General features: G+C 30.3%; 1 protein-coding gene across 4 annotated transcripts in view; it reads left to right on the forward strand.

Annotated features, from left to right (window-relative positions):
* LOC111041078 (homeotic protein antennapedia-like) overlaps positions 1 to 26,750 on the forward strand; it is a 166,472-nt gene that overhangs the window by 38,327 nt on the left and 101,395 nt on the right. The window contains exon 1 of one of the 4 annotated variants that reach the window (XM_022325232.1): positions 12,209 to 12,626. The exons of the other annotated variants lie outside the window; for them this stretch is intronic. The gene's annotated coding sequence lies outside the window, so the exon portion shown is untranslated. Of the gene's footprint in view, positions 1 to 12,208; positions 12,627 to 26,750 lie in introns of those variants that run through there. 4 annotated transcript variants of the gene reach the window in all.

Below are 26,750 nucleotides of genomic sequence, written 5' to 3' on the forward strand. Positions count from 1 at the left end.
GTAAAAAGATGTCCAAATCACCGGAAGCCCGGAAAGGTGACAAAAATGAATGATCATCAAATAGGAAGTACAATATTTGGACTTATTTAGGAGTAAGATTGAAATCCTACATCAATTTGCGTTATTGCCATGATTAATTCATCGAATTGTTAGCTGATATCGTGAATAGTGATTTAAAATAAATATGTAGCATTAAAAAAAATGTACGATAGGTACTTCTGTATAAAATAATCGATGTGCTCTTGTTTTTTAAAAAAAAATGTGTCGTATAACTACTTAAAATATTTATAGGATATTCAATTAACATTGACGATTTGCTAGGACATCTCATTTTTTTTTTATCTATTGATACTTATCTGTTGAAATTAATAATATTATTGTTGATACTTCAAAAAGTAAAACTTAAACATTACTTAGAAGATTTTAATGTAGAATAGGTACTGATGTTATTATACAAACGACTATTTTTTTTTATCATTTATTATTAAAATACACAATCTGTAAAGATAATTATACAATAAGCGTATGTGATGGAGGTGACATGGCTTGAGTGGCAGGAGATAAAAAACCGCCCATTGGAGGCACTTAAGGATACAAACGATTAAATGAATTATATTTGTCATTGTTAAAAATAATGATAATATAAAAAACTTGGCAATTAAATAAATTTTAATTTAATTCAATTCATAAAACATTTGTATAATAATATATTATTGGTAAAGACGCTTTAATGTTGTTTAGCTAATTTTGTTCTAAGTATTTTGTTCTTTTAATTCCATAGTGGAATGTAGAAAAACTGTGAACAGATAATTGCAGTATACACTATACCTATTATATTGTTATATATTATTAAGACACGTACCTACCTATACTTGTTTTTTTTAAAGAGTAAACAGGGAATAAACCGGACAAATGTACCGGATTCCGTAAAGACGTTAAGTTAACTTGTTTGAAAACGGTAATAGTAGATAAAATAAAACGTGTTTAGTAAAAAAATGTATCTGAAACCGACGGTATCATTCTTAGAATAATAAAAATACGACTTTGCAACCCTCGTTTGAGGGTTGATCCGTTAGGGGGTGTTGGTGGTAAATAAAAACGAAGTATATTACTAAGGGCAGTGGAGACCAGGACGACCTCTGTCATCAGGGATGTGTAACAGCCATTGAGGTTGTATAAAGTCTCCGTTAGGTGTCGCGTGAGCAATCCCTTCGTTCAAGTGTTGACACTATTACTCGTAGTTATATACATCAACCATGTTTGTGCTTGTCAATAATTTTTTTTTCTAACATTTTTCAAATGTAATTTTAGATACTTTATCACTATGTCATAAAGATTATTATTTGTCTTCCCTAGAAGTGTTTGGTTTATTTAAGCTTCTTACAAATCTGATAGCCAATTAATAGAGTTTAAGTCCTGTGGTGTATTATTTATTAAAAAAATTAATAATCACAATATTTTCTTTTAAGTTTTCAAGTGTTAGGTGTTAACATATATATTAGAGTTTAGACAGGGAACAAGTATGTCTGCAAATATAAAAACGGCAACTTTTACTGTGTATATAAAATTACTTCTTGGCTGTAACTGAACTGATTTATATATTACATTTTAAAATGTATACAATTGTTTAAGAATGATTAATGCAAATATACATACACATTTAAGTTAATTTCTTTTAGATTATTTAGTCTTAATATTATGTGGTTAAAATCGTCTATCCATAACGTCTTAAGTGTGTATCTCAATATGTCGACTTCGTCTTACTAAAGCATAAATTAATCATATCGCAATAATTGAATATTTTACATCCTTGTAACTTACATGAAAATTGAAGAAGATATATTGTAAAAAAATCACATGAATACAAATACAGAAAGATACCCAATGTTTTCAATTTTCATATATTAAACTTAACATCACAAGAATACGAGATTCATTCTGCTTAACGAAAAATTGGCATGTTGCACTCGGGTCAGAGAAAGAAAACAAAATATATAGTGCGTCGATACTCAAGTATATCATTAGATATTTTTGGAATGAAAATCGATATTGCCAACGATAATCGGATGTACGAGTTTACATGTAACAGCGGTAGACATCCTATACTATTATAATAATACCATCATAAACATTTTGAATGAAGTACAAAATAAAAAGTTTCAATATCGTACTGCAGCCGTTGTAGTGACGGGTAAAACCTAAGTCAAAACCGGACGGCACTAACAAAACGTACACGTCTTATGCCTATATTTTACCGTCGATAAGAGCGCAGTAAATACTTTCGTACGGTACCTATACATAGAAAAAAAACACGGTGTACAATGCATACCTATACGTTTTCGATCCATGCATAAAATATATAAATCTCCGGAGCGTCGCGTCGCAATAATAATAGCATAATATATATATATATATATATATATATATGTAGGTAGTTGCGGGTATATGCGTGCGCGGTGAGAATAAGAAGTGAAAAAAATCTGTACGATTCGCGTCCAAAGATTTAGCGTTAAAACCGATGTCCCCCTTTCAGCCGAGCGGTCACGTCACGTCACGCCACCGAGAGATAGTCGTCTTTCTGGTCGCGTCGCCGCTGTTGCGAGTCGACGCGCGCGGCACATGGCGCCATTAGCGCCGCGATACTCGCGAGGCAATTACGGGGCGTGCGTGGCAAACGTAATGACCACCACCGCAGCCGCCGGACTCGTCTCGTCCGTATAGAGTGCGAGTGCGTGCGAGCGTTTGTGTTATTATTATTATTATTATTATTATTGCCGTCGTCGTCGTATATGATATATATAATATATATATAATACCTATGTATTATACATTTATATATAAACGACATCATGAACGCGAGACGGACTATGAATTTGTAAGTATATAATATAAAATAATATAATAATACAATATTGTTATATAGATACCTAGGTATACCGATGTGGACATGACCGCGGTATAAATATATACACGATTTCGTCGACGGGAACGTGCCGCCGTCAGTGGCGTCCGACGTTATTAGACTTTCGCAGAAGTTAAACGCGCAGCAAATGACATAGGTATATAGGTATTATGGGTATATAATACGACATAATATAATAGTGGTCGTGGTGGAATATATATATTACTATAGTGTATTGTAGTCACCATAAAATTGTATATAATAATATAATCGTGCATATACCGTGTATATAACGCACGCGCTCGCGTCAGTGGAGTGAAGCACGTTGACGCCGCAGATCTAAGTATCCCGGGTAATTTTTTTTTTCGTACCTGTTTGTACTATAAATTATTATATAGGTACTCGACGGGGGAAGAGGACGCGGCGACGAGTTTCCGCAAATATACGGCGATACGGAACTGCGCAGCGGGGAAATGTGCATGATTTTGAAGGTGTGATATTTTAGATAATATAATACATAGGTATTGAAATAGTACCTATACATATCCAGATATCGTAGGCGTGGTATGTGAGCGTTATAAGTTATCGAATATATATATGTATGTATATAGGAGCTCGGAATTAACAAAACCAGAACCTCGAACCAGTGCGATTACGACGTAAATTTTTTAAATTTTACTTCCGTTTCGTTTTGCGACTGCCGCGGGCCGATCCGGGAAAAGCCGTTCGGACAATAGTCAATAGCGATCTTTGGTTGTTCCGTATAACTCGACGGATATATTACGTGAATCGAATAATATAAGTACATTTTATAATTCTGTCGACATTTTCTCTCTTCTGAAAAATAAATGCTACAGTACAGCTATTTTATTGTTAGTAACATTTTGAAACATTCTTCTGATAGAAATCTCTTTGAATGTCACAGCATTATCTTAGTATTTAGTATTGATAGCCACATAGGTATATTTTTTTATTTTTCCAGGTAATAATTAATAATATAATAATTTCAAACGAAAAAATTAAGGATTATTATAATTGTTCTATGGTTTTTTTTTAAATATTACTTAATATAAAATTTCAGTTATAAAGACTGACCGTCAACCAAACTTTTTGCATTACTTTATAACTTTATTGATTTTTATAACAAAGTAAGTATTTCATTTAACTGAACTCAATTTTAGAAAAATAATTTGCTCATTTTTTGAAGATTTTATGTTTTGATTGATTTTATTGGAATTATTAATTGTTGGTTTTAATCTAGGAATTTACACAACATAAGTCAAAATGTAGGTTTATTCTATCAAATATATAATAAGATTTCTTACAATGTTTTATTTTTATTTCATTAATAACAATAACAATAAATTATTGTTTACAATGTTTACATCACACCATAAAATATCTAGTAAAATGTTTTAAATTGTCAATATGTAATGGTCTTCAAAATTTCAACAAAAATATAAATATATTTTTGGTTTAAGGTGCTATAATATTACATTTTATCCAAAAAAGCATTTTATTTTTACTTTGATACAATACTATAGATTTCCTTTTAATTTATTTTATAAAAATAATATAATTTTTCAAATATACAACAGTATCTATACAGTAACCTACTATTTTATTTTAAATTCGTTGGTAACAATTAAATTATTATAATATATAAAGTCGTAGAATATTTGCAGTAAAAGTAATTTGTACAAATGCTGCAATGTATAAAATAATTGAATATCAAAGTACAATAGGGGAGAATATTTCACTTGCATGCGGGAAACGGCTTGGAGATGAATGTGCTAACGCTGAGGTTGACAGACAATTAATTAGAGCTAAAATTTTAGTAATATATTATGTCCCGCCGAATTTCAGAATTCACCCTATACAGAGAGAGAGAGAGAGAGAGAGAGAGGACAGATATATAATATATACGACATTTATATATATAGGGTTTTTGATTGGTGGTAGTGTTGGGTCGGGATTATATATGTATTCATGTGGAATAATACTATAAAATGAAAATAAAATAGTTTGCAAATAAAAAGAAAGACGTTCACGATAAAATAATATAGTATAATATACTGTTGCCGTGCCATTTTTATATTATATTAAATTATATTCACTTTTGGTCTCAATAAAATTTAACTCTGTCTATACTGATTGGCACTCTGGGGGATTTCAAAAATTGTTATTGATCGCAAACAGATTATTGTATCGTTTATAACCTTGAGAACGAAAGGTGATCGCCTCGACAAATGTAATAGTATATATAGTATATATCATATTATATATACGAATATTCGAGCGATGCAACTACTATACCGATGTGCAGAAGGTTGACACGGGCGCGTGCAAAATATTATACCACAGTCCACAATATAATATAGTCATAAGTTCAATTGCTTTAAAAACACTGCATTTAAGCGATGTACGCCTTATCACGAATTATTTCAAGCTGATATTTGAGTGCATTTTTATTTATATTTTTTAATTTTGCTAGAGATTCTATTAGGTTTAGGTAGTTACTCGTTCGACATGACGTATAGGTATAACAGAGTAGGTTATAATAATAATGATAATACGTTAATTATTTCCATCAAAAGACAATACAATATAACAATATTAGCATGAGCTTAATTTAAAATTTATGGATCTCCTCAAAAGCCTATGACTGTGCTAGATGAAAGAGTTCAATAAATAATAATATGGTTAGAAACAAATTTTAACCATAGGAATTATAACAGATTAAATTAATTTTAAATTTATATGAACAAATTACTGAATTAAAGTACTTGTATGATTTTTATAAATTGAAATTTTTTTGAAATTATATACATTTAAACCATGATCACATAAAAAATTGTATAAACTTATATTAAGGGCATTGCTATCCAAAAACTGTTCTAATTTTTGGAACAATGACATTTGACTTAGATTTAAGTCTGGTTGAATAATTATGACTTTGTACAGCAATGTCATCTATAAAATTATACATTAATAAACAAATATTTTTAAGGTACAAAGATTTTAAACTTGATGTATTTAGTTCTCTACATAATTTAGAGGATAGTGACATTATAGTGATATTGTTATAATCACGTTGGTATAATTCTACCGACTCATGATAAATCCTAAGATTATGAACCATATTATTATCATTCAAAAGATTATCTTCGGCAATGTATATCTTTTCGATAAGTGCTATATAGGCGGCCATTCAATAAGTATTTATTTGATGTATGCAATTGGTATTGTGTGTTCGAATTAAGTATTTTATAAACTGTATGAAAGCAATCTTAAGTCAGTAACAATATTGTATAGACTGTATTGAATTTACAGTATAACGGTATCTCTTTTCATTTATATCAGATAATTCACATAATACGTCGAAAAATACCCTAAGAAAACAATGTAGTGTATATGACCCAAGGACGTTCTATTGCGAGTCTTCGAGATGTGTGTTTTCTGTTTATAGAGCGTTATCTTCGGGGGGTCTTTTGTGGTGTCACGCGTATATTATGTTTTTACACTCTATAGACTATAGTATTATTATATTATGAAAACGTGCAGTTGTGATATGACGGGGAATATCATTCTAACTTTTAAGGGTTTGTGTCTTTATTGTATATGTGGGTGATGATTGCTATCCCCTTAGATACTTCATATACGAGTAGTTTCAGTGCCATAGTTCTCAGCTTTTTTGGTTTAAATAATTCGACTTTTAAACTATTATAAGTGTAAAATAAACTGTTATATTATTTAGTATTGAAATCAATAGTCGTTTGTCGTTTTTATATAAGTCATTATTATTTAATATTATATAGCCTAAATATTGAGATCGAATAATTATTTAAAAGTCTACGTGCAAGTTTGATGAATATAGACAAAAGTATCATATAACATAAACACTAAATAGCATAGGTAATAGATCAATATAATGACTTATCACATCATCTGCAGTCAATATATGCGCAATCAGTGTAGCGCCGTTTTATCGTAAAATTGTATATCCTTAGTACCTATTTTTGTATAATAAACTTACTTATTAGAATCTTCGATTCGTCGTTGCGCTGTATATAAAACGTATTTATCGAGAGCGAAAAAATATATAAATAAACAATATGCGTATGATGCCTGCAGTATTGTGCTACAATTTGTCGTGTGCGTATTATAGATACACACTCGTTATAACACTTATAATCGTATGTATCTACTTATAAACGCACACACCGCGTGTGTTTAATTTGTATGTATAAATGTAATATACTTACATATATATAAAAAAACGAATATTGTTTGCCATTTAATTACCTCGCTATGATGTAAGAAAACAATGGGCATAATAAGCCTCAACTGAGTACGCCAACTCCTGCTATGTATGCCTATATTATACACCTATATAGGCATACTGTAGGTCATTGTAACATCGGCGACGGTTGTTTCGCCAAACATTAAATTTGTATTAAAACATATGTAGGTATAATACGATGTATAGACGACGGTTTTATTCACTTGATGCTCGTCGCGTCGATAACAGACAGTTGTACTACAGTGTACAAGACTGTAGGTTTATGTCTACTATAATATATGCACGCAACCTATAATCTTAGATTTATATAGCTATGTTTATGCATTATAATATATAGGTATAGGTATATATAATGTATACCTACATTAGTTATTGTAATTAACGGGCAGGGGCCGTTTGATGTAAACTATTAGTACATCATATAATGTAAAGCTTTAAAATGTTTTAATGTTTTTTTACTAATATTATCGGTATTATTTTTGAGTTTTTCTATACTTTTTTCAATAACAGCATAAACATTTTTAATTTTATATTATGAAGCAAAATATTTTTTTTAGTGCTTTGATAGATGCAAATCGAATTTCGAAAGAGTTATAACTTATAAATATTTTAAGTTTATATGGACAAAGTAAGCACGGCACTACCTTGAATAATCATAAAAACTTTAAAACAAATAGTAAAAACATATATTTTTTTTCTTCAAAAATGTTGTTTTGCAATGAATTTAAATTATGTTAATATTTTAACATAATAACGTTTATACTTTTCAAGATAGTACGAATATGTATGTGTTAAATGAATCATTCTATATAATAAATATTATTGCCAATTACATATATTACAGGACGATGTTAGGAGCAACGTGTTTACACTCTTAATAGGTAGATACATTAGGTACATATATAGTAATAAAATATAATGTAACCAAATTAAAATATTTAATTGCGAATAAAAAAAATTGTAGCTATAAATTAGGATAACTATTGCTTTGACGAGTTTGGTGTTTAAATAAATGTAAGAATAACTAATGACCTTTGTAATCAATGTTAAAAATGATCATTAAACAAAAAAAATTATGTTATAATATTTATATAGACATGTACATTATATAATAAATATAATATTAATTACTCCTAACTCTAAAACCGCAAGTGTTTTCTGAATTTCTGAATTTGTATAATTCAGATTTTTATCTATACTCACTATATGTATTATATTTTAATTATTTTAAATTCACTTAACTCCGGTGCATATTAGTTTATTATTCTGTATACTATTTAGATATAACTTATACTATATATTGTCTAATATGTTCCTTGTTATTGTATAAGAGATATACTGATATAACTATTTAATAAATGTCGGTGGGCACATCATGTTATAAAAAAAACCACTGTTATTATAACATTTATTTTTGTTATGAAGTCACAAAATGACACAATCTGCAGCATTCATGTAGTTATTATACTATGGTTACATTATTATGTTTCCCAATTTTATACGTAACAGCTGACTACTTTATAGGCGTGTACGCAAGAATGTTGACTACTATATTTTAATAGATTATAATTCAGCGTTTCTCAACTTATAGTACGCGTACCACTAGTGTCTAGTGGTACAAGGAAGGCTCATATAGGTGGTACGTGAAGAAAATCTCCCTTAATAAAAAAATTGAATAGTCAATAAATCATTGTTCATATAAAATATTATTTGGTTTATTTGATATTAATTTTATTATAATTATAATATAAATAATAATTGCAGAGTTATATTTAGTCATAACTTGATAGTTGTAAAATTCCATACATGTTAAAAACGTATCCATTTTTGATTAGCAAAAAAAATTAAGTTATTTAGTTAAGGCGTACATGGCTATTTTTAAATTGTGTAGGTGGTACGAGTACATAAAGAGGCTGAAAACCGCTAAGTTATATGATGAAGTTACTTACTAGTTGATATTTATATAAAAATAAATCCTTTATATATTTTCTATAAGTAATTTGACACGAAAAGCTCTATTTCAGTGGCAGTCAAAACGACTTTATAATTCAATTATGTAGAATACTTATGATTAACATATATAATTTCAATAATGTACATGCACTTAATTTGAATAAAAAAGCTGTTGATTTCACACAAATCAATTTATAATTAGTTATAATGTATAATATATTAGTATGTATTAATTGTATAATATGTTCCTATTTAATTTTATAGTCATTAAAACTGTCATTTAACAGAACTCAATATAACTCCCATCACATGTTATGCTTATGCAGTGCCACTTGCTACTCCACTAATTTAATCTTTGTATACCTACTCAGAAGTTTGGTATAACTAATTAATAACTCGTTCGAAATTCGATTTTTATACATTTGTATAAAAACATAAATGAAAGTTTTCTAAAAAATATACTGCTTCAGAAGAGGAAATTCAAAATATAAGGGGCCCTAGTGTGGCACAGTGGTTGGCCACAGTCATTAACTTATACTGAGATCAAGCGTTGGCGGTCGCCATTAGTTTCCAAAAAAGTGACCTAGCTTTTAAGTTTTAATAACGAATCTACTTCTCACATACACGTGTTACGAACCAACCATATCCCCCTATAAGTAAAAAAACAGACTAAAAAGTAAAAAAAAAAAATAAAAAAAATACGGAATATGGAATGAAAAATGTATACCACACAAACAAATTGAATAATATATATTATGATAGTAATATTTTATTTTTGTCATTATATTATTACAGGATTATACCTTATTTATTTTTAAATCAATATTTTTCAAAGTTATATTACCATAACCTATTATTAATTATTTGTATAAATTTAAATGTTATTTGAAACAATAATTTATTTAATAATGAATCTATTTTCAACTCATTATTTTTTTGAGTTATTACATTTTTAATCATGTTAATATACATACATAAATAAAGAATGATCAGGTAAACTATTCATTATACCTATAGATATGGCATTTTTAAATTTAGTGTTTAATAAGTTCCATTAATTTAGTCTTATTGCTTGAATATAAAGTTATAAGCAAATATTTATTTAATTCATAGTTGTATACATTATGTGTATCAATCTCTTAATTAGATGCATATATAGATAATATATGGTTTGGAATAAATACCAGTAGCCTTCGAGCTTCCACAGTTAATGAATATGCTATTAAAGAAATAATTGGTCGTTATACTTGTTAACATCATAATGATTTATTAATTTAATTTTTAAATATGTTAAAATAACATATAATAGTCTAGGTCCAATCCAAAACGCATATTAATAAAAATAGCTATTATAATAATAAATAGAAAAAATATAAAATATATAAGAAACGAAATAAACGATTGTAATTTATAATAAATTATACGCGTGATTATTCAAAGTTTAAAATTAAAAAATGATTTTATTATTATAAAATTCTATTAAAAATATTTACTGCAGTATAATATAATATTTTACTTTTCACTCGAATCAAACATCCCACAAGTCTTAACTACGTCCTACGTATTTTTAATTTATAGAATCCTGAAAAATGATTATACGTAGAGGTCATCACTGTAGAGCGGGGATTTCAATTTCCATACTTAGCACTCTTTTCAAAATCTTGATATGCGATGATCGTCTTGTATCATCGACGTTTTCGTGAAGTTTTTTATTTCGACCATTCTTGCTTTAGGTCATTTATTAAATTTGTTCGTGCATTTTATAAGTTTTAAGCTAGTTGATATTATAACTAGGATTTTTAAATTTGTAATAAAATAATACCTATTTTTATACAAGTAATAATAGAATATTATTATAAGTAATCGTACCCAATACATAAAACAGTGATAATTATAACAATCTACACAGTAATATGAAAACAGAAAATTAAGTAGTGAATATGGAGTAGTTCATTGTGGTTGCAAGTACATAAATTGAATAATTATATTAATGATACGTATTGTAAATTCCAAAATTTTAACGAAAAGTATGAGACAAGTGATGTGATATAATATAGTGCCTTTAGCCAATTGTACTCGTAATTTATATTGGTATCCATATCAATTTATACGAGTAGATGATTTCATACTCTCAGAATGATGCGAAAGCGTGTATAGATTGAAACTATTCTAGAAGATTGATTTTAACATATTAAATGAGCAATTTTTTAAAAATACAAGAAATACTTGGCGCCTTTTACAAATGCATTATTATTTTAACTTTTTGGATATTTTTGAGAGTTTTTAGTGTTATTACATTTCTAGCTCCATATAGATATAGGTACTCAAGTACAGATACCGATTTGGTATTTTATTATTTATTATAAACACGTAACGCTATACAAATATAGCGGCTAAATAGCACATAATAATGATAATAATATACACACACATCATATCGTATATAGGTACCTAATATTTGCACGTATATAATATTATTTGACTCGTTGACAGTGATAATTTATTATATCTATACATAAATATTAGATAGAATATATCGAAAACGTTTGGTTAAATCACGTTGTACCTATATATTATATGTTTTAATTTTCCGAAATACCATGTATAGACAGATATATGCAATATACATACATATATATTACCTGTGAATGATAATATATATTTTATACCAAACCTATATACATGTTGGTGCCAACACGAGAACGCGCGTGCCGAGCTATAAATCTATATTTTCCGGTCGTCAGATGCGATGGGTAAATGTAAAGCTGACTGTGTGTCGACAACGGGGAAAAGCGCCTATATTATTGTCGGTATTACAATAATATATAGGGGAAGGTATATTCCAGCCAACGGTTTTCCGTCGCGGCGGGGTGGGGACGCTGATAAGAACGCGCGTATTATAGCGGTGCGTTATCATTGGGCGCGCGGGGGCACTACTGCTGCTGCTGCAGCAGCGTCGGCAGCGGCGGGATGGCGCGCGTGCGTGCGCGCGCGATCGTCCAAAGCGGCGGCGGCATACGGAGCAGCTGTTGAGTGCCGCCGCGCCATTAATGTCAGTCCGTCCGGCCGTCCAATCGGGTCCCGTGGTTCATCACCATTTGAGCCGGCTTTTTGAAACGTTGCGCGCGTGTCGCGGACTTTTCGCTCGCACGTTGCTATAATCGTCGTCCGACCGCTTTTCCGACGGAACGTTCGTCGCTGCTCGCACTACACACCGATCGTACTGGTGTTATATTTTATTATCATAATCGTTTTAAAATTTTTTTTTTTCTGGCACGTTTTTACAATATTTTATAACTCGGCGGTTCTTTAACGGTGTAATTTTTTTCCCATAATTATTATATTGTTTTTCATACTCATAATATATTATTTTTATATTAATTTTTAACGGATCCGGATAAAGAGATACACCAAATTCTTGTGTATTATAATCTAATCATCACCGTCACATGGTCGTACGTAATTCAGGTACTTAACATAAGAACAATTGTATATTACATAATTTATTATAACCAAACACATTTAGGTACTAATATAGTGATATATAATATTATGTAGGCACTGAAGTAGGTATCTATACGGCTATGTCAATATATTTTTATAAACCACGCAATTAAATATTCTTATTCAAATTTAAATTAAGAGTATTATTATTATTAATATCTATTATTTAACTGATTGTTATTAGTTTTTTGGTTGGTCGTGGTGGAGACTGGAGAGTATACCTACCTACCCATATCTATCTATGTAATGTGAGCGTTTTGAGTTATCACCAAATGCGTATTTTAACGTTTTTAAAAACTATAGGTATGCCAACTATATTATTTTAAATTTCAGTAAATTTTGACCATCATTATTTTTTTATCAAATCTAACAATATTTTTGTTTTTTGATCTATTCAAAAAACAAATTAATCAAGTTCATATATTCTATTTTAGATTAGATAATTTTAATGACTTCCGATTGTATTTTGAGAAAATAATATTGTATTAATAAATATAATTTATACTTTATAGATTAGGAGGTACCTATATTTTAATAAATTATGGCATTATTATAAATTATCATATTGAAAAATATGTTTACAATTATATTATGTATTAGGTAGGTTCACCAATGCTTAATTTATTAACATTGTAGATACCAGACACATAATGTTTGTTTAGTCTTTATCACATAATTTATATTCGGCGTGAACTAACCGTGAAATGTCAACTATTTGAACATCCTTATAATGTTTTTATTACACCATGTAATATATATATAAATATACACTATATAGATACATATTGCAGGCATATTATAATAGAACCTCCGATATCACGAGAATATCCCATATAGATCTAACAGAGAAAGTGCTCGAAACGAACAAATCTCTATGTATCTGGCTTTCGGAACTGGTTTCCTCTTATTTTATAAAAATAACGACACTATATAGGTACCTATATATATGCAATGATTGTGTATATTAATTATTTTATTATTACTTATTGGTATCGATATACATGTAGTTTCATATTACGATTTAGCAATGTATAGAAAAATCTAGATAGGTTCTCATTTATTTGTATAGGTATATTATGTTTAAATATATTATGGGTAGCTATTTTATATATTATTCTATTATACATAGACTAACATTTTGCTTCAGCTGATTATAATTGTATGATCAGAAACGAAGTGGGTCATGGACCTGTTTTGGCGTGAGTATTTATATGTATATACAAGAATATTATATTGAGCAATTTTGACCACCAACGAATTGAGCACGTTTAAAGTTGTCTCAAAATCCGTTGCGGCCCTGCAGTTGCGATCGTGGGCGGACAACACAATAGTCGTGGTGTACTATAATACACGACAATCGATAAGAATCGTAAAACAAAATCAAAATTCATCGATTTAATAATCCCGTTTTTATTTATGCGCATATATCATTGTGCGTCTTCGACAGGTGTTTATTATAGTTTTATGTGCATTTGCCGACACTCATCATGTGCCATGGGATTTTATAATAATAGGTATATGTCACATAGAAAAAAAACATGTTTCAAATGAATTATGTGATTATCGTGCTAGAAAAATATTATTATAATCGGAGTTCGTATAATTATGATTTTTATTGAATGAGCTAAGGGATCTTGCATATATTTAAAGTCAGAGTCGGTCTTCTTTGGGGAATATTGTATATGTCAATAATATATTTACAACCATCTCTTGAAACGTAGATATAGGTTTGAAAAGTAATATAATACGGTAAAATTATTTTTAAATTTATTTACCAATTGTTCACGATCATAATATTATTATGTAGGTGTAGCTACATATATATAATTATTGTACTTTAAAGGTTTGTAACATACAATACCTATTTTCATTGAATAAATCATCCAATTATGTACATACCTCAAATGTACATAATATGTGATTTCAATTTTCAACTGCTGTATTTAAATTATTAATTAAAAAAATTAATATTATAGCTGATACCGTTGTATTTACCTATATATTGAATGTTAAGCTATCAATCTAACATCAATAAATAAATAAATTATATGATTTAATAATATATGGCTTGAATATTTATAAATTCATATTGTGTCATTCACCATAGAATTTTACTAAACAAATCATAAATAAATATAAAACATGATAAAAGCTGCACATCTACTGTTACTTGGGACTTGGGAGTAAGAATCATTTATTTATTTATTCGTATAAAATACAGAACCATTGCAAAACTTGTTGTATACCGTTACAAAATTTTTTTGAAATTTATGTAAATCTTATACTTTGGTAGTTAAGTGTACGTTTATTTTATATTTTAAAGGCTCTTTCTTCCCATTCTTTTTTTTTATCTTTCTATATTTCTCTCTTAAAAAGTTTAACTTTCACTAATTTATATTATTAATTCCTATTTCAACTGCAAATGACTAACTCATTTAAACATAATGCATTTCAAAAAGCTTTTTCTCTTATAATTTTCTAGTTTTCCGGAGTTAATCAAATAAAAGCATCCAAGAGAAATAGTATTTTATGAATAGTGGCAGTTAAGTCTAAATACTCGAAAATGAATTATTTTTTCCTTTCTATAGTGCTCGTTTGTCATAAGTTTTTTGTCAAACTGAAATCATATACTAAGATTTTAGTTAGTCTTATAACCATAAATAACAATATTTATAAATGCGTGTAGGTACCTATATATAATATATATGTTTGTATTAAATTCGTTTATCAATGCTCTATAAAACATTAGAGCTGCAATGTTGAAAAAATACTCTTTTGTATAAAAACATGTAATTTCTCGTTAATTTTAACACTATGCAAATTTACTGACTTCAACTTTATAACTTTATTATAACTATGGATTTAAATAATTAAGCAAAATATAATTCAATAGCTAAATTTCAAAACGTAATTTATGTATGTTTAAATTATTGTTATTTCATCATTTTACTGCCTTAAAATGTATGACGCGTGTTTCAAGTATTCTAGTAATTCTCTCGTATTTATTTAAATATTTTTTACCGGATTAACAAATTATACATTAAAAATTAGGTCGGCCATAACTTGAACTTTTCTGTTCACTACTTTATTTCATTTTTACGTATAAATATTATACTTGTTGATTTGTATGACCTCCCAAAATTCGAGAGAACAGAAACAAACGATTAAAACCAAATCCATATTCTGCATCTATATAATAAATTTAGTATTATTGTCATCATTACTATTATACAGCCTATTTATGAATATTTTCAGTTTAAGAACCAGGATTATTTTCTAATTTGAAAACAATAAATTGTAATCCATGTAGATATCGATTTTCAATTATAATATCGGGAGTCTATACTATTAGATGACATATTTTCTCCGGCTGATGATTGAAAAATTATTATGGACCACTATACTGCTGTTCTTATAACTTGTAGCTGCATACTTTCTCGATGATTTTATGTACTAGTATTAAAATATAGAATATATACACGCAGCTTTCTTATGTAATACGACATGATATACTCTTAATATATATATGATATATGAAATATCAGTGTAGTTATGTATACATAATCTGGGACTGTGCCGGGTATAATTACCACGTCGTCACCGGGTTGTCGGCGGCAGCGGGCGGTGGGAATATACTGTACCTATATATACATTATGATATTATATTATGAAGGTATATAGACGGCGAGCGGGAAAATAACAATTATTATTAATATTAAAAAAACGCGTCCGATCGGGCCGACCGACAGGGACAAGACCGGCCATGCTCTTGTGTCGAGTTTTGAAAAATACACCCGTCAGTTCGGTCTTTTTTTCGGGGCGGCCGGCGGTGCTGCTATACGGCGCGCGGCGTCCGTATCCATCACAATGACGGCGGCGGCGGCGGTTGCGGAGGTCGTTCCCTGCACGGTCGCCCGTAAATCATCTGCGGCGTGAGAGATGTGCGACGTCCATTTTTGATTTATCATCGGATGCGGGACGGGGAAATTGAAGAGGAGAAATGAAACTGTTTTTAAAAAAAATAGGTATACCTACATATATAATAAAAACGAGTAACGGGCCAATAATAGTAATCACTAATCATAATCGTTGTAATAATAATAATAATAATAATAATAATAATAATAAATATAGATACCTACAATGCGTGTGTACCCCTCGGCGCATTGGGTCCAATTTTGCCAGGTACAAGATACAGATATATAAGTTATATATAATATGAACGCACCGGCCGCCACTGGCACCCCAGTCACCCCCATTTTCTGCGAATCGCCCTCATTCAAACCGGTTGGCGTAATAACATATATATTACAAGAATGTATACACATGACAATATAATCTGTTCACTGTTCAGTTTCGATTCAAACGTCCGAATTTGTGTTATATCTCTTTTGAAAGGAAAAAAGCAGATTGCGTTATTATATACACCAGACACCTATAATATAGAGAAACTCAATTATTTTCTTCTTGAAGTCACATGTTTCAATCGTAGTGTTTTTTTCTTTTCACAATTATAATTTTTCAAAATTACTATTATACCAATATATATGATACCTATAATTTTTATGATATTATATTTGTTCTTATATAAAATACCTAGGCACTTCGGGATGTTTCCTACATAATATACGTAATATATAACATAATTTTTAAAACCCTTTTTTTTCTAAACAATAATTATACATTTCTGATAGCACAATCGTTTTACACACAGCAGCTGACTTAAAAGTATGCCGGTTTTAAATTATTTTCTATGAGTCATTATATATTGGCAGAATATTAGGTACCTATATAATTTGTAATTTGATCGTGTCACCAAACGATTTCAAACTTCAATATTAAAGCAATGCTCATTTTATAGCATCACAAATAATTATAATATAACTAACGAATGTTTGAACTGTTTGTATGTTCTGTTAGAGTTTCTATTAAATATCACTTATTTAATCGAATTATTATCCGTCAATAACTGCATTCTTGTAAATATGATGGTATGTTATAAATTATAACAATAATATTATTTCAATTACATAAATTGGGTACGTTGTTTGTTATTATATATCTACCTAGCCGCAATATCGACGTGAGTCGATCGATATGCGTGTGGACGACACAATCCATTGATAAAAAGTCATAAAATATAAGTATATGCTTAGTACGCCTTCGCATGAGAAAAAAAGTGTGCCACATAATACATTGTAAAATGCGCGTGTATGCAGGTGGACCGATGCAGCCGCCAACGTTCATTGAAATAATAATCTAGGTGGTTTTTGAAAAAAATAAAATAAAATATGATGGTGATAATAATAATAAATTAATTTAAAACTCAATTGCACGTATTACCGCGGGAGATGACGTACGAGATCGGAATAGACGAACGTGCAGTAGAGAATGGTATATATATCTATACATAAAGAGAAAAAAGTAGTCTATATACATATATATATATATATATATATACATTGTGCGTGGACTTTGACGGTCGAAGAGCGTTTGAGACGTAAAAAGCCGAGCACGTTTTATAAAAATACAGGACAACTTCGAACTGGTTTGCGTGTACGTATATTATATTCGCGATTGTTATCTTGCTTAGAGAAAGAGAGAGAGAGAGAGAATGAGAGCTCGTAGAGTTTTTAGATGTACATGAATGTGACGTCATGCGTGTTTTTTTGTCGTGTATATATACACATTGTCGTCGTCTTTGCGAGGTAATTCCGATTCAGATTCTGTGGCCCATGCACTCGCCGCTCATTTCGAATTCTAGTCGCGTTTTTCGAGTTTCTGTTTCGTTTGCGTCGCCACTGCCGCCTCTCCTTCGTCGTTGTGTGCCGCCACCAACCCTATATATATATATATATATATATATATATATATATGTAATATATACGCCACCGCCGCCGTATTCGGGATCAGATCTTTTGTGGGACAACTCATAGTTTATGTACGCACGTATATCGTACATACAAGTCTATGATATGTATATATACTTTAAGTATATTATACATACATGACGTGTAATACATGCGTATAATATAATAACAATAAAATAATAATAAAAAATATCGGAATATATTATAAAAAGCCGGTATACGTTCAAAAAAACCATCTCGTCTTACGTTTATTATATTCTGTGATATGATGACATAAAACCAGAACACACTTCAGTGATAATACGTGCAATGTGCGTATCGTGGACACAATGTACATATGAACACTTTCTGTCCTATGCTCCTTTTTCTGGGTTTTCACGAATATCGCTACTTTTATTATATTATTATGAAAATGAATAAAACTCTCGTCGAAGCGACGATTACGTGTATATACTATATTATATAGTATACCCATGAATGTGCATGTATGTTTATATAGGTATGCCTACGCGTATTATAGTGCATATACATATGCCGCGTGTATATACACCTATATGGGTAATCCGACATATATCGTCAGCTGCAGCAGGACGTGACGCCGCGAGTTGGCCGCGCGCGCGTGTGCGGTCGTGGGAGAACTGCTTTTAAAGACCGTCTTTTGTATATTATTATACGAATAGGAGTCGGTTAAAAATTTAAATTCTAAAAAAAAATTCAATCCGTTTCCTCCGCGAGCCAGTAAAGGTACCTACAAATACTTGCTAAACTGCAGTGGTATTATGTACCTATACCTATCTATATATATGTATATTTCAGGCAATAACGCGAGTCGCATACATAATATATTATACTATATATGTCGTACCGGCTACTGCAGCAGCCTCGGTCGGTGCCGTCGTCGCGATATTTGCTGTAGGTAACCCATACCTATAATAATATATAATATTATATCATATGCACTGCAGGAGTCGTATATGTATTTGTATATAGGTAATACTTGTATCGTGTTTGTTTCGATGGTCTGACTAGTGATTATTATACACCCATTCCGGCTACTTCTTATTATTACGCGTCCGATCGGTCGTTTAATGTATTATGGAAAAAAAATTGAGATCGAAAAATAATAACGAAACGTTAAAAAAATCGGTGTGTTTAAAATATGCACTCGCGAAATAATGAATAAGCTGCAGCATATGATGGATTATTATTTTTACACCACGGCTGTTATTACGCATACCGTTTTATACCTATTTTACACACCTATACGATATTGTATTAATTTCCTATGCGATAAGACAACGCACGTGAGCATCGTGTAAATTATTAGCGCCAGCGCGGCGGCGGCGACCGGTTGAATTCGTGCTCTCGACGGTTCATAATATACCTACAACTATAATGATACTATATCGTATATTTATGTACCTAATTACCTAAATTTTAATTTATAAAAACGAATAATTAAAATTAAATTGTGATTCCTGGAATCGCCGTGTGGTTCGTAGATTATATTATTATTTATACATCTCGTATGTAAAGTATATAACCTCGAAATCCGTTATCTGTCGATGAGATAAGAACGTCCTAGTCTCCCACGGCACGTATACAAAATATATTTTATACTGATGTGCCATGTACACTATTATATATTATTATATATACGTACGGATTTTAATTTATAATATGAATCCGTTATACAATTATAATAACGTTTGGTTATTGTGCTGGCGGTCCGCAACGTGACGTCAACGATAAAATGGTTAGCTTAGACGCGGATTTAACAAATTACAGTTATATTTTTCTTACAAGAATATATTAATGCATGTATGTAAACCAATGATTGATAATTTTTGTATTTATGTTTCAGGTAAGTGATCGATTTTCAAATAATATTACGTTTATATTATATTCATTTGTCGACCACTATGCGCAAGCTGTAAAGCTGTATACGTTTTTAATTAGGAACGTTTCCACATCCGTACGTACTTTATTAATATTATTATTTAGACAATAAGCTTCAGATAACACGGAGAGGTTAAATTAGGCTGTAAATATATAGGAATATTTTAATTAGAATGCGTGTACGCTTGGCCTCAGTTGATCGTTGAACGTACGACGTGCTTTATCTCGGCGCCATGTCCGATATGATTTTTCCAAAGAAATCCGTAATCTGCAGACGAGCTTCTTCGTTTGATTTGTTGTTATATTTTTCGAATACAACTCGAAATTTCAATGCACAAGTCTCAAAGGCCACGACGAGTAGGTACCTATATATATATATATATATATATATGTGTATATATAGCTGCAGCTTGTAAAATACCTATATAACGTGGTACGGGACGCATCTCTATCGACCTTGGTTATATATTTTCTTCATTTCTTGGCCGAGTGTTTTTTTAACACGTTTTACTATATAATACGAATATAATATATATATATATAGCTGTTAGTGATATTGTATTAAACGAAAAAAAAATGGACATTGTTACACGGTTATTAAATGCGACCATTGTGGCACCTGCGCGATCGCAGCGTGGTGCTTCCCGCGGTGGAATGGATAAAGATATTTTATATTATTCGCGTGTTATACACACACTCTGCAGCACATACCTACATCATACCTATAATACGCGTACATTCTTGGAGCTATCGGCGTTGAATGTTGATACATTTATTTTAATGCCTGTTTTGAATCCACCGTTAATCGTTGTATTGTACTTATAATATTATAAGATTGTCGAAAAAACGCAATCCGAACTCATTGTCCTCGTTCCGCATGCTCAATTTGACCTCAGCTGGATTACATAGTATATATGTGCACTGCCATAGGTATATGTATATAGGTATAACAAAGAGGTGGGTTTTACATATACTACTTTATTACGAAATGTATTGGGTCTATTCTCGATGATTGTCGCGTTCTTTCTAATGGTTATAATTTTTTTTATTTTTTAATTGTTAATTTGACCTCAAAGTATTCGCCGGTCGATTTCCTTCGTTGCACTAATGATGACAAATTATGAACACGATATTCGTTTAATTCGAATCTTATGACGGTTTTATAGGCACACAAATTCGAGCTGAACATCCATGCGCTTTCCTCAAACTTTTACATTATTATTATAAACTTTGATATAGACACTATAAATAATCTAACTCTTTATAATGATTCCAAAACTCAACGGCAGTAATAGGTTATTATGTGTGTTTATTTTTTTTCAAAAAGTTTTAGATACATTAATATTTTTTATGTGTTTCAATGTTAGGTTAGGGACCTACAGGTATAATAGCTATATTATGAATTATAATAGAATGAATATATAATAGTACACGATATAATTACTAAGGATATTTTAATTAAAGCGATTATGAAGAGAATTTATTTTCATTTTCCAACTTTAACAAGGCACAATTTTAAACCATATGTACCTATAATGTACACCTATTAAAATATTTACCTATTATTATAAAAATCAAAAAAATATATGATATAAATATTTTCAAATAGTATATTTATAAATTAACTAATGATAATTAATATTATTTTTTTGAATGTATATTTTTTGTAAGCTGAAGACTACTATAACTTTATTTAATATTCATATTAACATTATTCAATTTTTTAATCTATGTTGAAATATAAATCAAAATGTTCTGCATTTCTGATATTTTTATAGTATTATAGATGGCAGGTATATCGTATACACATGCATTCTATAGATTTTTTACCACTGTTTATAAAAACAGAATAGAGCATAAAAAATGTTACTTGAACATCGTACTTACTAAAAAGCTAACTGTAAATTGTTTTCAATTGGCATGACCGGTTGATGCTGCAGCGTAATAACTAAGAGGTTTTTACTACAGCACACGTATAATGTCTACCTAGCTATATCATATACCTATATTTTTTTATTTATAATTTCCCCTGTATATTATTGTACTTACTTGAAAATTCACAATTATATTATTTTGTTTACATGAAATATTCGGTTCGCATTAAAGTTATATTTTCTTTTATAGTAATAATTTTGCATGCATGTTACACGGTGGCATGCACAACATTTGAATTGCGTCTAAATGAAACTTATAACTGATGTATATATAAAAGATATATACCAATAATACTTTCGAAATGCGATCACGTGACTGAGAATTCCGTTCGTGATTATACCCAACAAACACAATGACTATTTTCCATGTGCTCCACGGTTTACTTGGAATAATACTTATTATTTCTACCAAAACAATTCGATTGCGTTTCGGAAAATACATTGTTTGCATATATTGAAAAACAATTTATAATTACTTATTCCGAGTTCCAGCGGTCATCGCTGTGTGCCCTTTGAATATGCGCGCTTTATATATAATATTACAATATATAATTTGCTGCAACTTTACGGTCGGCTGATGGAAACCACACGGCCGAATTGACGGCTAAACGTTGTGCTTTGTTTGAAAATCGCGTAAACGTACGGGTTTTTAATTAAAAACGAAATAAAAAAAGGTTCATTTTGTTGTAGTTTCATTAATATGCATGTATACATTACACGTACTCAGTAATTATATCCGGAAGTAGGAACACGCTCCTATACGCTCGTGCGTCATAACATTTTTTTCGTACGATTTTAACATATTTTTCGTTGCCACGAAAAAAATTATATTTGCATCAAGTTCGGTTTTTTTTTTATTTTATTTTTTTTTTGGTTTGGTCAATACACGCGCGTGGTCGAAAGTTTTTCCATCGAGTTGTTCGCGCCCTAAATTATGTGGCACATGCGTTATCCTATAAAATGCAATAAAATATTCACATAAATATATAAACATTGATGAGTGTTATTAAAAATAAAAATAAAAATAAATTATAATATCAATAAAACTACGTTATTATTGTCGTCATCATCGTTCCCACTTGTACCTACCTGTAACACTGCACACACTTTGCCAGGTTGTGATATTCAGGTGGAAGTATCTTCATTTCATACAAAAATGTTAAATTTCTCAATCATGTAGGATTATATGATAACTGTTTACTATTTTTTTCAAATTCTACGTCTAATACTGCGTCTTCAGTGTTTCATAAATTTTACAGACAGTAGATATACAACATAGGGTGATATTTTAAACGTAATATGATTTCAAAAACTACTGACGAATATGTTGAAATATTTTATTTTACATAATTTTAAATCATTCCAAAAGCAGTTGCTTACTTTTTTTACTATCAAATCTCAAGTTTTACTTCATTAAATCATACATGCATTTTTAATTTCATATTATAACACAGAACACTTTCTATTAATTTCGATACTTCAAAAGTCGAATTTCAAATGAAGAATAAATGTATACTTCTTTGATGAGCAGTGTTAAATTTCAAAACTTTAAATACCTTGGTAGTTATTTCTAAGTTTGGTATAACTACTAATTTATTAGAAATTCGAAATTTTTAAATAAAATAGTTTGAAAAAATATTCTGCATCAGTATGTGAAATTAAAAAATGTATGTTATTATTAAAAGAGTGTATAAAAAACTTATAAAATAATGATGACGATAAAAAATATAATTTTTATTTTCAACAATATTTTGTAATGACTTTAAAATGACTTAAAAATTTTCAAAAATGTTTATAATATAGTTTTTTTTAATTAATGAGTTGCTAACTTTGAAATAATCACCCTGTATAATGTATATCTATGATATATATATACATTATTATTTATATCGATCCTGTGTCGTGCGTGTTACGAAAAACCGGATTTTCTCGTGTACGGGACACGAAACCTGCCGTACATTGACGTCATGTCGAATTTTGCAATAAACAAAATATATTTTCTTAGTATTAAAAAAAAAATTATCAGTCAAAACGGTATTATGCATATACGCAATTTATATTATTTTGTTTAATCAGATTATCTCTACGAGTTGTTTGTTTTTTGAGATTTCGGTCTGTAGAATATTAAATTACGTCGGACAATTAAATAGACCGACGCGATAACGTTAATTGATTATTAAAGAATATAATAATAATATCTACAGTCAAATTTTTACGATGGTTTTTAGTTTCATGGCTTAACCAATTAATTAATTTGACGATTACGATTTTTATCATAATTTATCACCTACATAATATAATATATACAATATACATATATATGCTCGCATATGCTCAAAATGTTCGACGAGAGCAATATTTTCTATTTTATTATCTCAGCGGTGTACAGTCAGCTCGTACGCAGTCGGTTGATTTGCCAACGTTTATAAAAAAAAAATATTAATATACATTTTTAAAAACGTTTTTCAACGACCCAGTGAAGAGCGACCGTGTAGTTAAGCCTCAAGTACATAATATATGATCGTCAGGCGCGGTTCGTGTCAAACGATAATTTTTACGAAACGCTTAGAACAATGATAAAAAATATAAATATTATGTTTTATTGTATTATTATTATTCTGAAACTCGGACGAGAAAATATACGTCTCGGCGGATTTTAACGGCAAACGATTAGGAAACGTCGAGGACACGGAAAGTCGGATGCGGGAAGAGAGCCGGTTATGCAATTCGTCTCACGCGAACGCCGAGGCTCTCGTCATCGGCTTAAAAAGAGATACTTTGGAAGGCGAGTCCTTGTTTTTTTTTTTTATGAAACAACATATAAATAAATTATAAGTAGAAAAAAATCGTAGAAGTGATAAGAATAAAATAAACGGCAGTTAAAGCCCACTGTTACCACCGCCGGCCATAAAAAGGAGGAAAAAACCGAAAAACATTATATTATAATAAATAAAACTGCGTTTTATGTACGCTCGTCACGTCATCTCGTCCGTCGTCGTTGTCGTCCGTCGTACACAGAACAACGGTCGAAATCGCGTTGTCCCGTTTTCTCTCTGAATCATGTATATATAGTAATACTGTAAAAGTAATAATTTTAATACGATGAATGATGATGCATGAGCATACGTATAGGTACGCCCTCCGTACATTTAATATTAAAATATCTGCAGCGTCCGGTCCGAAATTAAAGTAAAACATTATTATATAATACAATATATTGGTCAACGGGTTTATTTTTTAAGGGTTTTTTTTTTCGTTATTTCGCTCGTCGGGGGCACGTGCGCACACAATCGCACAAAATCGACATCGCTGATTCAAAATTAATATATCGTTTACTCTCTCTCTCTCATACGCATACACACACACACACACACACACACACATCTAGTCGACAGTCACGTTACAGCCGAGGAGAGTCGTATTTAATTGACGGCCGGATGATTTATTGGCCGCGCGCCATCGGACTTCGATTACGATAAACCCCCGGCGGTAGGTAATAAGGTATATTGGTATATTATACACAACGCACGCTGCAACGCAACACATATTATAATAATAACAGTAATACGCCGCGCGTTCTACCGACATTTTATTACAATGAAAAAATGTATAAAATAATGTATATATGATGTGTATCGCCGTCGTCGTCGTCGAATCTCGCCCTTTTCGATTTCGTCCGGACTCTCCCCATTTGGCACCACCCCCGCCCTTTTCAACCCCATAATCAGCAGTCCCGTTTTCAGTTTTTACACCACCGCGCGTTATTGGCGAACCAGCTCTCTCTCGCCGCGCACAATGCACAAATCGTACATATTTTTATTACTATTATGCGCAATACAGGATTTTAAGTGATTGGATACAACATTTTATTATTTCGCCAGTCCATCACAATAACATACCATTCTCGTTTTGTTATATTGTCTACTCTGCAATAATATAATATAATATTTATCATTTATCATACAGCAGGTACCGCGTGTCATATTATTGATGTCATCTAGCGCAATCGCGTATTTACAATCGCCGCCGTATAAAATATTAATAATATTACATTATATATTTCACGTGTTATCGATTTCTTCCTCAACCGGTAATAGGAATAACGACGTTATTTATTACGTTTTATTAGTTTTCATCGTTGTGCTTTTTAAACACTGCATCACATCGATATGTCGGTCGGATATGTCGTATATATTTAGGTATAATATATAATGCACACGAACATTGCATATAATAGCCGTTTTTATATTGTTCTATTAAAAATAACAATAACGTGTTTTTGTGCGTCCTTCCTGTTCCGCCGTTTATATAAAATGTTTCCAAATCTAAAAAACTTATTTAGTATTTTAAATTATCGTTTAGATTGGTTGTATTAAAAAATATCG

The sequence above is a fragment of the Myzus persicae genome, unplaced genomic scaffold (assembly GCF_001856785.1).
Source record: "Myzus persicae strain clone G006 unplaced genomic scaffold, MPER_G0061.0, whole genome shotgun sequence".
NCBI classification, from domain to species: domain Eukaryota; kingdom Metazoa; phylum Arthropoda; class Insecta; order Hemiptera; family Aphididae; genus Myzus; species Myzus persicae.